The sequence below is a fragment of the Aulonocara stuartgranti genome (genome assembly GCF_965226115.1).
Source record: "Aulonocara stuartgranti genome assembly, chromosome: 3".
NCBI lineage: Eukaryota > Metazoa > Chordata > Actinopteri > Cichliformes > Cichlidae > Aulonocara > Aulonocara stuartgranti.
In genome coordinates this window covers 22,805,385-22,820,360 of record NC_138941.1, presented here as the reverse complement: position 1 = coordinate 22,820,360, position 14,976 = coordinate 22,805,385, and positions in this window count along the sequence as shown.

Below are 14,976 nucleotides of genomic sequence, written 5' to 3'. Positions count from 1 at the left end.
TACACCAAACCAGGGCCTGTGGCTGCTTGCTGAGGCCATCTTCACCAAACCAGGCCCTGTGCTGCTTGCTGTGGCCATGTAAAACACACCAGGCCCTGTGCTGGTTCTTGAGGCCATCTTCAACAATCCAGGGCCTGTGCTGTTGGATAAATGCCAAACTGAGCCTTTGGGTTAGGGTATTATGCAAACATGCAGGTATGGTTATAGGATTGTCTTCGTAACTTCAGGTATTTGCCACCTAATCACTTGAATCCATAAATTGAGACATTGTGCTGGGGCCAGCAGCTTACGGCCATACCACCCTGAGCACGCCCGACCTCGTCTGATCTCGGAAGCTAAGCAGGGCTGGGCTTGGTTAGTACTTGGATGGGAGACTGCCTGGGAATACCTGGTGCTGTAAGCCTTTCATTTTCATGTCATTGAACCGCTTTTGATCCAGAGAAGGGGTGTATTAAAAGACCAAAAGCAGCTGCCCATTAATGAGGGTACATTAACGACATTGCTTTTGGCTGTTTTCCAATGTCTTGTGCTGCTAGCTGATGCCACCTACACCACACCACGGCCTTATTTGCTGGCTGAGGCCACATACACCAAACCAGGGCCTTAGTTGCTATTGAGGCCAATTACACCACACAAGGGCCTGTGGCTGCTGGCTGAGGCCACTTACACCACACCAGGGCCTGTGGCTGCTGGCTGAGGCCACCTACACCACACCAGGGCCTTAGTTGCTATTGAGGCCAATTACACCACACCAGGGTCTGTGGCTCTTGCTCAGGCCACTTACACCACACCAGGGCCTGTGGCACTGGCTGAGGCCACTTACACCACACCAGGGCCTGTGGCTGCTGGCTGAGGCCACCTACACCACACCAGGGCCTTAGTTGCTATTGAGGCCAATTACACCACACAAGGGCCTGTGGCTGCTGGCTGAGGCCACCTACACCACACCAGGGCCTGTGGCTGCTGGCTGAGGCCACTTACACCACACCAGGGCCCTTTTGCTGCTGGCTCAGGCCACTTACACCACACCAGGGCCTGTGGCTGCTGGCTGAGGCCACTTACACCACACCAGGGCCTGTGGCTGCTGGCTGAGGCCACCTACACCACACCAGGGCATTAGTTGCTATTGAGGCCAATTACACCACATCAGGGTCTGTGGCTCTTGCTCAGGCCACTTACACCACACCAGGGCCTGTGGCTCTTGCTCAGGCCACTTACACCACACCAGGGCCTGTGGCTGCTGGCTGAGGCCACTTACACCACACCAGGGCCTGTGGCTGCTGGCTGAGGCCACCTACACCACACCAGGGCCTGTGGCTGCTGGCTGAGGCCACCTACACCACACCAGGGCCTGTGGCTGCTGGCTGAGGCCACTTACACCACACCAGTGCCTGTGGCTGCTGGCTGAGGCGACTTACACCACACCAGGGCCTGTGGCTGCTGGCTGAGGCCACTTACACCACACCAAGGCCTGTGGCTCTTGCTCAGGCCACTCACATCACACCAGGCCCTGCGCTTCTGGCCGAGGCCATCTTCACCAAACCAGGCCCTGTGCTCCTTGCTGTGGCCATGTACAACACACCAGGCCCTGTGCTGGTTCCTGAGGCCATCTTCAACAATCCAGGGCCTGTGCTGTTGGATAAATGCCAAACTGAGCCTTTGGGTTAGGGTATTATGCAAACATGCAGGTATGGTTATAGCATTGTCTTCGTAACTTCAGGTACTTGCCACCTAATCACTTGAATCCATAAATTGAGACATTGTGCTGGAGCCAGCAGCTTACGGCCATACCACCCTGAGCACGCCCGACCTCGTCTGATCTCGGAAGCAAAGCAGGGCTGGGCTTGGTTAGTACTTGGATGGGAGACTGCCTGGGAATACCTGGTGCTGTAAGCCTTTGATTTTCATGTCATTGAACCGCTTTTGATCCAGAGAAGGGGTGTATTAAAAGACCAAAAGCAGCTCCCCATTAATGAGGGCACATTAACGACACTGCTTTTGGCTCTTTTCCAATGTCTTGTGCTGCTAGCTGATGCAACCTACACCACACAAGGGCCTGAGTGACCGGCTGGGGCCACTTACACCACATCAGGGCCTGTGGCTCTGGCTGAGGCCACTTTCACCACACCAGGGCCTGTGGCTGCTGGCTGAGGCCACCTACACCACACCAGGGCATTAGTTGCTATTGAGGCCAATTACACCACACCAGGGTCTGTGGCTCTTGCTCAGGCCACTTACACCACACCAGGGCCTGTGGCTCTTGCTCAGGCCACTTACACCACACCAGGGCCTGTGGCTGCTGGCTGAGGCCACCTACACCACACCAGGGCATTAGTTGCTATTGAGGCCAATTACACCACACCAGGGTCTGTGGCTCTTGCTCAGGCCACTTACACCACACCAGGGCCTGTGGCTCTTGCTCAGGCCACTTACACCACACCAGGGCCTGTGGCACTGGCTGAGGCCACTTACACCACACCAGGGCCTGTGGCTGCTGGCTGAGGCCACTTACACCACACCAGGGCCTGTGGCTGCTGGCTGAGGCCACTTACACCACACCAGGGCCTTTGGCTGGTGGCTGAGGCCACCTACACCACACCAGGGCCTGTGGCTGCTGGCTGAGGCGACTTACACCACACCAGGGCCCTTTTGCTGCTGGCTGAGGCCACTTACACCACACCAGTGCCTGTGGCTTCTGTCTGAGGCGACTTACACCACACCAGGGCCTGTGGCTGCTGGCTGAGGCCAATTACACCACACCAGGGTCTGTGGCTCTTGCTCAGGCCACTTACACCACACCAGGGCCTGTGGCACTGGCTGAGGCCACTTACACCACACCAGGGCCTGTGGCTGCTGGCTGAGGCCACTTACACCACACCAGGGCCTGTGGCTGCTGGCTGAGGCCACTTACACCACACCAGGGCCTGTGGCTGCTGGCTGAGGCCACCTACACCACACCAGGGCCTGTGGCTGCTGGCTGAGGCGACTTACACCACACCAGGGCCCTTTTGCTGCTGGCTGAGGCCACTTACACCACACAAGTGCCTGTGGCTTCTGGCTGAGGCCACCTACACCACACCAGGGCCTGTGGCTGCTGGCTGAGGCCACTTACACCACACCAAGGCCTGTGGCTCTTGCTCAGGCCACTCACATCACACCAGGCCCTGCTCTTCTGGCCGAGGCCATCTTCACCAAACCAGGCCCTGTGCTGCTTGCTGTGGCCATGTACAACACACCAGGCCCTGTGCTGGTTCCTGAGGCCATCTTCAACAATCCAGGGCCTGTGCTGTTGGATAAATGCCAAACTGAGCCTTTGGGTTAGGGTATTATGCAAACATGCAGGTATGGTTATAGGATTGTCTTCGTAACTTCAGGTACTTGCCACCTAATCACTTGAATCCATAAATTGAGACATTGTGCTGGGGCCAGCAGCTTACGGCCATACCACCCTGAGCACGCCCGACCTCGTCTGATCTCGGAAGCTAAGCAGGGCTGGGCTTGGTTAGTACTTGGATGGGAGACTGCCTGGGAATACCTGGTGCTGTAAGCCTTTCATTTTCATGTCATTGAACCGCTTTTGATCCAGAGAAGGGGTGTATTAAAAGACCAAAAGCAGCTGCCCATTAATGAGGGCACATTAACGACACTGCTTTTGGCTGTTTTCCAATGTCTTGTGCTGCTAGCTGATGCCACCTACACCACACCAGGGCCTGAGTGACCGGCTGGGGCCACTTACACCACATCAGGGCCTGTGGCTCTGGCTGAGGCCACTTACACCACACCAGGGCCTGTGGCTGCTGGCTGAGGCCAGTTACACCACACCAGAGCCTGTGGCTGCTGGCTGAAGCCACTTACACCACACCAGGGCCTTAGTTGCTATTGAGGCCACTTACACCACACCAGGGCCTGTGGCTGCTGGCTGAGGCCACCTACACCACACCAGGGCCTGTGGCTGCTGGCTGAGGCCACTTACACCACACCAGGGCCTGTGGCTGCTGGCTGAGGCCACTTACACCACACAAGGGCTTGTGGCTGCTGGCTGAGGCCACCTACACCACACCAGGGCCTGTGGCTGCTGGCTGAGGCCACCTACACCACACCAGGGCCTGTGGCTCTTGCTCAGGCCACTTACACCACACCAGGGCCTGTGGCTCTTGCTCAGGCCACTTACACCACACCAGGGCCTGTGGCTCTTGCTCAGGCCACTCATATCACACCAGGCCCTGTGCTTCTGGCTGAGGCCACTTAGACCACACCAGGGCCTGTGGCTGCTGGCTGAGGCCACTTACACCACACCAGGGCCTGTGGCTGCTGGCTGAGGCCATCTACACCACACCAGGGCCTGTGGCTGCTGGCTGAGGCGACTCACACCACACCAGGGCCCTTTTGCTGCTGGCTGAGGCCACTTACACCACACCAGTGCCTGTGGCTTCTGGCTGAGGCGACTTACACCACACCAGGGCCTGTGGCTGCTGGCTGAGGCCACTTACACCACACCAGGGCCTGTGGCTCTTGCTCAGGCCACTCACATCACACCAGGCCCTGCGCTTCTGGCCGAGGCCATCTTCACCAAACCAGGCCCTGTGGCTCTTGCTCAGGCCACTTACACCACACCAGGGCCTGTGGCTCTGGCTTAGGCCACTTACACCACACCAGGGCCTGTGGCACTTGCTCAGGCCACTTACACCACACCAGGGCCTGTGGCTGCTGGCTGAGGCCACTTACACCACACCAGGGCCTGTGGCTCTTACTCAGGCCACTTACACCACACCAGGGCCTGTGGCACTGGCTGAGGCCACTTAGACCACACCAGGGCCTGTGGCTGCTGGCTGAGGCCACCTACACCACACCAGGGCCTGTGGCTGCTGGCTGAGGCGACTTACACCACACCAGGGCCCTTTTGCTGCTGGCTGAGGCCACTTACACCACACAAGTGCCTGTGGCTTCTGGCTGAGGCCACCTACACCACACCAGGGCCTGTGGCTGCTGGCTGAGGCCACTTACACCACACCAAGGCCTGTGGCTCTTGCTCAGGCCACTCACATCACACCAGGCCCTGCGCTTCTGGCCGAGGCCATCTTCACCAAACCAGGCCCTGTGCTGCTTGCTGTGGCCATGTACAACACACCAGGCCCTGTGCTGGTTCCTGAGGCCATCTTCAACAATCCAGGGCCTGTGCTGTTGGATAAATGCCAAACTGAGCCTTTGGGTTAGGGTATTATGCAAACATGCAGGTATGGTTATAGGATTGTCTTCGTAACTTCAGGTACTTGCCACCTAATCACTTGAATCCATAAATTGAGACATTGTGCTGGGGCCAGCAGCTTACGGCCATACCACCCTGAGCACGCCCGACCTCGTCTGATCTCGGAAGCTAAGCAGGGCTGGGCTTGGTTAGTACTTGGATGGGAGACTGCCTGGGAATACCTGGTGCTGTAAGCCTTTCATTTTCATGTCATTGAACCGCTTTTGATCCAGAGAAGGGGTGTATTAAAAGACCAAAAGCAGCTGCCCATTAATGAGGGCACATTAACGACACTGCTTTTGGCTGTTTTCCAATGTCTTGTGCTGCTAGCTGATGCCACCTACACCACACCAGGGCCTGTGTGACCGGCTGGGGCCACTTACACCACATCAGGGCCTGTGGCTCTGGCTGAGGCCACTTACACCACACCAGGGCCTGTGGCTGCTGGCTGAGGCCAGTTACACCACACCAGAGCCTGTGGCTGCTGGCTGAAGCCACTTACACCACACCAGGGCCTTAGTTGCTATTGAGGCCACTTACACCACACCAGGGCCTTAGTTGCTATTGAGGCCAATTACACTACACCAGGGTCTGTGGCTCTTGCTCAGGCCACTTACACCACACCAGGCCTGTGGCACTTGCTCAGGCCACTTACACCACACCAGGGCCTGTGGCTGCTGGCTGAGGCCACTTACACCACACCAGGGCCTGTGGCTGCTGGCTGAGGCCACCTACACCACACCAGGGCATTAGTTGCTATTGAGGCCAATTACACCACACCAGGGTCTGTGGCTCTTGCTCAGGCCACTTACACCACACCAGGGCCTGTGGCTCTTGCTCAGGCCACTTACACCACACCAGGGCCTGTGGCTGCTGGCTGAGGCCACTTACACCACACCAGGGCCTGTGGCTGCTGGCTGAGGCCACCTACACCACACCAGGGCCTGTGGCTGCTGTCTGAGGCCACTTACACCACACCAGGGCCTGTGGCTGCTGGCTGAGGCCATCTACACCACACCAGGGCCTGTGGCTGCTGGCTGAGGCGACTTACACCACACCAGGGCCCTTTTGCTGCTGGCTGAGGCCACTTACACCACACCAGTGCCTGTGGCTTCTGGCTGAGGCGACTTACACCACACCAGGGCCTGTGGCTGCTGGCTGAGGCCACTTACACCACACCAGGGCCTGTGGCTCTTGCTCAGGCCACTCACATCACACCAGGCCCTGCGCTTCTGGCTGAGGCCATCTTCACCAAACCAGGCCCTGTGGCTCTTGCTCAGGCCACTTACACCACACCAGGGCCTGTGGCTCTGGCTTAGGCCACTTACACCACACCAGGGCCTGTGGCACTTGCTCAGGCCACTTACACCACACCAGGGCCTGTGGCTGCTGGCTGAGGCCACTTACACCACACCAGGGCCTGTGGCTCTTACTCAGGCCACTTACACCACACCAGGGCCTGTGGCACTGGCTGAGGCCACTTAGACCACACCAGGGCCTGTGGCTGCTGGCTGAGGCCACTTACACCACACCAGGGCCTGTGGCTGCTGGCTGAGGCCACTTACACCACACCAGGGCCTTAGTTGCTATTGAGGCCAATTACACCACACCATGGTCTGTGGCTCTTGCTCAGGCCACTCATATCACACCAGGGCCTGTGGCTGCTGGCTGAGGCCACTTACACCACACCAGGGCCTTAGTTGCTATTGAGGCCAATTACACCACACCATGGTCTGTGGCTCTTGCTCAGGCCACTCATATCACACCAGGGCCTGTGGCTGCTGGCTGAGGCGACTTACACCACACCAGGGCCCTTTTGCTGCTGGCTGAGGCCACTTACACCACACCAGTGCCTGTGGCTTCTGGCTGAGGCGACTTACACCACACCAGGGCCTGTGGCTGCTGGCTGAGGCCACTTACACCACACCAGGGCCTGTGGCTGCTGGCTTAGGCCACCTACACTACACCAGGGCCTTAGTTGCTATTGAGGCCAATTACACCACACCATGGTCTGTGGCTCTTGCTCAGGCCACTTACACCACACCAGGGCCTGTGGCACTGGCTGAGGCCACTTACACCACACCAGGGCCTGTGGCTGCTGGCTGAGGCCACTTACACCACACAAGGGCTTGTGGCTGCTGGCTGAGGCCACCTACACCACACCAGGGCCTGTGGCTGCTGGCTGAGGCCACCTACACCACACCAGGGCCTGTGGCTCTTGCTCAGGCCACTTACACCACACCAGGGCCTGTGGCTCTTGCTCAGGCCACTTACACCACACCAGGGCCTGTGGCTCTTGCTCAGGCCACTCATATCACACCAGGCCCTGTGCTTCTGGCTGAGGCCATCTTCACCAAACCAGGCCCTGTGCTGCTTGCTGTGGCCATGTACAACACACCAGGCCCTGTGCTGTTTCCTGAGGCCATCTTCAACAATCCAGGGCCTGTGCTGTTGGATAAATGCCAAACTGAGCCTTTGGGTTAGGGTATTATGCAAACATGCAGGTATGGTTATAGGATTGTCTTCGTAACTTCAGGTACTTGCCACCTAATCACTTGAATCCATAAATTGAGACATTGTGCTGGGCCCAGCACCTTACGGCCATACCACCCTGAGCACGCCCGACCTCGTCTGATCTCGGAAGCTAAGCAGGGCTGGGCTTGGTTAGTACTTGGATGGGAGACTGCCTGGGAATACCTGGTGCTGTAAGCCTTTCATTTTCATGTCATTGAACCGCTTTTGATCCAGAGAAGGGGTGTATTAAAAGACCAAAAGCAGCTGCCCATTAATAAGGCCACATTAATCACATTGCTTTTGGCTCTTTTCCAATGTCTTGTGCTGCTAGCTGATGCCACCTACACCACACCAGGGCCTGAGTGACCGGCTGGGGCCACTTACACCACATCAGGGGCTGTGGCTCTGGCTGAGGCCACTTACACCACACCAGGGCCTGTGGCTTCTGGCTGAGGCGACTTACACCACACCAGGGCCTGTGGCTGCTGGCTGAGGCCACTTACACCACACCAGGGCCTGTGGCTCTTGCTCAGGCCACTCACATCACACCAGGCCCTGCGCTTCTGGCCGAGGCCATCTTCACCAAACCAGGCCCTGTGCTGCTAGCTGTGGCCATGTACAACACACCAGGCCCTGTGCTGGTTCCTGAGGCCATCTTCAACAATCCAGGGCCTGTGCTGTTGGATAAATGCTAAACTGAGCCTTTGGGTTAGGGTATTATGCAAACATGAAGGTAGGGTTATAGGATTGTCTTCGTAACTTCAGGTACTTGCCACCTAATCACCTGAATCCATAAATTCAGACATTGTGCTGTGGCCAGCAGCTTACAGCCATACCACCCTGAGCACGCCCGACCTCGTCTGATCTCGGAAGCTGAGCAGGGCTGGGCTTGGTTAGTACTTGGATGGGAGCCTGCCTGGGAATACCTCGTGCTGAAAGCCTTTCATTTTCATGTCATTGAACCGCTTTTGATCCAGAGAAGGGGTGTATTAAAAGACCAAAAGCAGCTGCCCATTAATGAGGGCACATTAACGACATTGCTTTTGGCTGTTTTCCAATGTCTTGTGCTGCTAGCTGATGCCACCTACACCAAACCAGGGCCTTAGTTGCTATTGAGGCCAATTACACCACACCAGGGTCTTTGGCTCTTCCTCAGGCCACTTACACCACACCAGGGCCTGTGGTACTGGCTGAGGCCACTTACACCACACCAGGGCCTGTGGCTGCTGGCTGAGGCCACTTACACCACACCAGGGCCTTATTTGCTATTGAGGCCACTTACACCACACCAGGGCCTGTGGCTCTTGCTCAGGCCACTTACACCACACCAGGGCCTGTGGCTCTTGCTCAGGCCACTCACATCACACCAGGCCCTGCGCTTCTGGCCGAGGCCATCTTCACCAAACCAGGCCCTGTGCTGCTAGCTGTGGCCATGTACAACACACCAGGCCCTGTGCTGGTTCCTGAGGCCATCTTCAACAATCCAGGGCCTGTGCTGTTGGATAAATGCTAAACTGAGCCTTTGGGTTAGGGTATTATGCAAACATGAAGGTAGGGTTATAGGATTGTCTTCGTAACTTCAGGTACTTGCCACCTAATCACCTGAATCCATAAATTGAGACATTGTGCTGGGGCCAGCAGCTTACGGCCATACCACCCTGAGCACGCCCGACCTCGTCTGATCTCGGAAGCTGAGCAGGGCTGGGCTTGGTTAGTACTTGGATGGGAGACTGCCTGGGAATACCTGGTGCTGTAAGCCTTTCATTTTCATGTCATTGAACCGCTTTTGATCCAGAGAAGGGGTGTATTAAAAGACCAAAAGCAGCTGCCCATTAATGAGGGCACATTAACGACATTGCTTTTGGCTGTTTTCCAATGTCTTGTGCTGCTAGCTGATGCCACCTACACCACACCAAGGCCTGAGTGACCGGCTGTGGCCACTTACACCACATCAGGGCCTGTGGCTCTGGCTGAGGCCACTTACACCACACCAGGGCCTGTGGCTGCTGGCTGAGGCCACTTACACCACACCAGGGCCTGTGGCTGCTGGCTGAGGCCACTTACACCACACCAGGGCCTTAGTTGCTATTGAGGCCAATTACACCACACCATGGTCTGTGGCTCTTGCTCAGGCAACTTACACCACACCAGGGCCTGTGGCACTGGCTGAGGCCACTTACACCACACCAGGGCCTGTGGCTGCTGGCTGAGGCCACTTACACCACACAAGGGCTTGTGGCTGCTGGCTGAGGCCACCTACACCACACCAGGGCCTGTGGCTGCTGGCTGAGGCCACCTACACCACACCAGGGCCTGTGGCTCTTGCTCAGGCCACTTACACCACACCAGGGCCTGTGGCTCTTGCTCAGGCCACTCATATCACACCAGGCCCTGTGCTTCTGGCTGAGGCCACTTAGACCACACCAGGGCCTGTGGCTGCTGGCTGAGGCCACTTACACCACACCAGGGCCTGTGGCTGCTGGCTGAGGCCATCTACACCACACCAGGGCCTGTGGCTGCTGGCTGAGGCGACTTACACCACACCAGGGCCCTTTTGCTGCTGGCTGAGGCCACTTACACCACACCAGTGCCTGTGGCTTCTGGCTGAGGCGACTTACACCACACCAGGGCCTGTGGCTGCTGGCTGAGGCCACTTACACCACACCAGGGCCTGTGGCTCTTGCTCAGGCCACTCACATCACACCAGGCCCTGCGCTTCTGGCCGAGGCCATCTTCACCAAACCAGGCCCTGTGGCTCTTGCTCAGGCCACTTACACCACACCAGGGCCTGTGGCTCTGGCTTAGGCCACTTACACCACACCAGGGCCTGTGGCACTTGCTCAGGCCACTTACACCACACCAGGGCCTGTGGCTGCTGGCTGAGGCCACTTACACCACACCAGGGCCTGTGGCTCTTACTCAGGCCACTTACACCACACCAGGGCCTGTGGCACTGGCTGAGGCCACTTAGACCACACCAGGGCCTGTGGCTGCTGGCTGAGGCCACTTACACCACACCAGGGCCTGTGGCTGCTGGCTGAGGCCACTTACACCAAACCAGGGCCTGTGGCTGCTTGCTGAGGCCATCTTCACCAAACCAGGCCCTGTGCTGCTTGCTGTGGCCATGTAAAACACACCAGGTCCTGTGCTGGTTCTTGAGGCCATCTTCAACAATCCAGGGCCTGTGCTGTTGGATAAATGCCAAACTGAGCCTTTGGGTTACGGTATTATGCAAACATGCAGGTATGGTTATAGGATTGTCTTCGTAACTTCAGGTACTTGCCACCTAATCACTTGAATCCATAAATTGAGACATTGTGCTGGGGCCATCAGCTTACGGCCATACCACCCTGAGCACGCCCGACCTCGTCTGATCTCGGAAGCTAAGCAGGGCTGGGTTTGGTTAGTACTTGGATGGGAGACTGCCTGGGAATACCTGGTGCTGTAAGCCTTTCATTTTCATGTCATTGAACCGCTTTTGATCCAGAGAAGGGGTGTATTAAAAGACCAAAAGCAGCTCCCCATTAATGAGGGCACATTAACAACATTGCTTTTGGCTGTTTTCCAATGTCTTGTGCTGCTAGCTGATGCCACCTACACCACACCACGGCCTTATTTGCTGGCTGAGGCCACATACACCAAACCAGGGCCTTAGTTGCTATTGAGGCCAATTACACCACACAAGGGCCTGTGGCTGCTGGCTGAGGCCACTTACACCACACCAGGGCCTTAGTTGCTATTGAGGCCAATTACACCACACCAGGGTCTGTGGCTCTTGCTCAGGCCACTTACACCACACCAGGGCCTGTGGCACTGGCTGAGGCCACTTACACCACACCAGGGCCTGTGGCTGCTGGCTGAGGCCACCTACACCACACCAGGGTCTGTGGCTCTTGCTCAGGCCACTTACACCACACCAGGGCCGGTGGCACTGGCTGAGGCCACTTACACCACACCAGGGCCTGTGGCTGCTGGCTGAGGCCACCTACACCACACCAGGGCCTTAGTTGCTATTGAGGCCAATTACACCACACAAGGGCCTGTGGCTGCTGGCTGAGGCCACCTACACCACACCAGGGCCTGTGGCTGCTGGCTGAGGCCACTTACACCACACCAGGGCCCTTTTGCTGCTGGCTGAGGCCACTTACACCACACCAGTGCCTGTGGCTTCTGGCTGAGGCGACTTACACCACACCAGGGCCTGTGGCTGCTGGCTGAGGCCACTTACACCACACCAAGGCCTGTGGCTCTTGCGCAGGCCACTCACATCACACCAGGCCCTGCGCTTCTGGCCGAGGCCATCTTCACCAAACCAGGCCCTGTGCTGCTTGCTGTGGCCATGTACAACACACCAGGCCCTGTGCTGGTTCCTGAGGCCATCTTCAACAATCCAGGGCCTGTGCTGTTGGATAAATGCCAAACTGAGCCTTTGGGTTAGGGTATTATGCAAACATGCAGGTATGGTTATAGGATTGTCTTCGTAACTTCAGGTACTTGCCACCTAATCACTTGAATCCATAAATTGAGACATTGTGCTGGAGCCAGCAGCTTACGGCCATACCACCCTGAGCACGCCCGACCTCGTCTGATCTCGGAAGCTAAGCAGGGCTGGGCTTGGTTAGTACTTGGATGGGAGACTGCCTGGGAATACCTGGTGCTGTAAGCCTTTCATTTTCATGTCATTGAACCGCTTTTGATCCAGAGAAGGGGTGTATTAAAAGACCAAAAGCAGCTGCCCATTAATGAGGGCACATTAACGACACTGCTTTTGGCTCTTTTCCAATGTCTTGTGCTGCTAGCTGATGCCACCTACACCACACTAGGGCCTGAGTGACCGGCTGGGGCCACTTACACCACATCAGGGCCTGTGGCTCTGGCTGAGGCCACTTACACCACACCAGGGCCTGTGGCTGCTGACTGAGGCCAGTTACACCACACCAGAGCCTGTGGCTGCTGGCTGAAGCCACTTACACCACACCAGGGCCTTAGTTGCTATTGAGGCCACTTACACCACACCAGGGCCTGTGGCTGCTGGCTGAGGCCACTTACACCACACCAGTGCCTGTGGCTTCTGGCTGAGGCGACTTACACCACACCAGGGCCTGTGGCTGCTGGCTGAGGCCACTTACACCACACCAGGGCCTGTGGCTCTTGCTCAGGCCACTCACATCACACCAGGCCCTGCGCTTCTGGCCGAGGCCATCTTCACCAAACCAGGCCCTGTGGTTCTTGCTCAGGCCACTTACACCACACCAGGGCCTGTGGCTCTGGCTTAGGCCAATTACACCACACCAGGGTCTGTGGCTCTTGCTCAGGCCACTTACACCACACCAGGGCCTGTGGCTGCTGGCTGAGACCACCTACACCACACCAGGGCCTGTGGCTGCTTGCTGAGGCGACTTACACCACACCAGGGCCTGTTGCTGCTGGCTGAGGCCACTTACACCACACCAGGGCCTGTGGCTGCTGGCTGAGGCCACTTACACCACACCAGGGCCTTAGTTGCTATTGAGGCCAATTACACCACACCATGGTCTGTGGCTCTTGCTCAGGCAACTTACACCACACCAGGGCCTGTGGCACTGGCTGAGGCCACTTACACCACACCAGGGCCTGTGGCTGCTGGCTGAGGCCACTTACACCACACAAGGGCTTGTGGCTGCTGGCTGAGGCCACCTACACCACACCAGGGCCTGTGGCTGCTGGCTGAGGCCACCTACACCACACCAGGGCCTGTGGCTCTTGCTCAGGCCACTTACACCACACCAGGGCCTGTGGCTCTTGCTCAGGCCACTTACACCACACCAGGGCCTGTGGCTCTTGCTCAGGCCACTCATATCACACCAGGCCCTGTGCTTCTGGCTGAGGCCACTTAGACCACACCAGGGCCTGTGGCTGCTGGCTGAGGCCACTTACACCACACCAGGGCCTGTGGCTGCTGGCTGAGGCCATCTACACCACACCAGGGCCTGTGGCTGCTGGCTGAGGCGACTTACACCACACCAGGGCCCTTTTGCTGCTGGCTGAGGCCACTTACACCACACCAGTGCCTGTGGCTTCTGGCTGAGGCGACTTACACCACACCAGGGCCTGTGGCTGCTGGCTGAGGCCACTTACACCACACCAGGGCCTGTGGCTCTTGCTCAGGCCACTCACATCACACCAGGCCCTGCGCTTCTGGCCGAGGCCATCTTCACCAAACCAGGCCCTGTGGCTCTTGCTCAGGCCACTTACACCACACCAGGGCCTGTGGCTCTGGCTTAGGCCACTTACACCACACCAGGGCCTGTGGCACTTGCTCAGGCCACTTACACCACACCAGGGCCTGTGGCTGCTGGCTGAGGCCACTTACACCACACCAGGGCCTGTGGCTCTTACTCAGGCCACTTACACCACACCAGGGCCTGTGGCACTGGCTGAGGCCACTTAGACCACACCAGGGCCTGTGGCTGCTGGCTGAGGCCACTTACACCACACCAGGGCCTGTGGCTGCTGGCTGAGGCCACTTACACCAAACCAGGGCCTGTGGCTGCTTGCTGAGGCCATCTTCACCAAACCAGGCCCTGTGCTGCTTGCTGTGGCCATGTAAAACACACCAGGTCCTGTGCTGGTTCTTGAGGCCATCTTCAACAATCCAGGGCCTGTGCTGTTGGATAAATGCCAAACTGAGCCTTTGGGTTACGGTATTATGCAAACATGCAGGTATGGTTATAGGATTGTCTTCGTAACTTCAGGTACTTGCCACCTAATCACTTGAATCCATAAATTGAGACATTGTGCTGGGGCCATCAGCTTACGGCCATACCACCCTGAGCACGCCCGACCTCGTCTGATCTCGGAAGCTAAGCAGGGCTGGGTTTGGTTAGTACTTGGATGGGAGACTGCCTGGGAATACCTGGTGCTGTAAGCCTTTCATTTTCATGTCATTGAACCGCTTTTGATCCAGAGAAGGGGTGTATTAAAAGACCAAAAGCAGCTCCCCATTAATGAGGGCACATTAACGACATTGCTTTTGGCTGTTTTCCAATGTCTTGTGCTGCTAGCTGATGCCACCTACACCACACCACGGCCTTATTTGCTGGCTGAGGCCACATACACCAAACCAGGGCCTTAGTTGCTATTGAGGCCAATTACACCACACAAGGGCCTGTGGCTGCTGGCTGAGGCCACTTACACCACACCAGGGCCTTAGTTGCTATTGAGGCCAATTACACCAC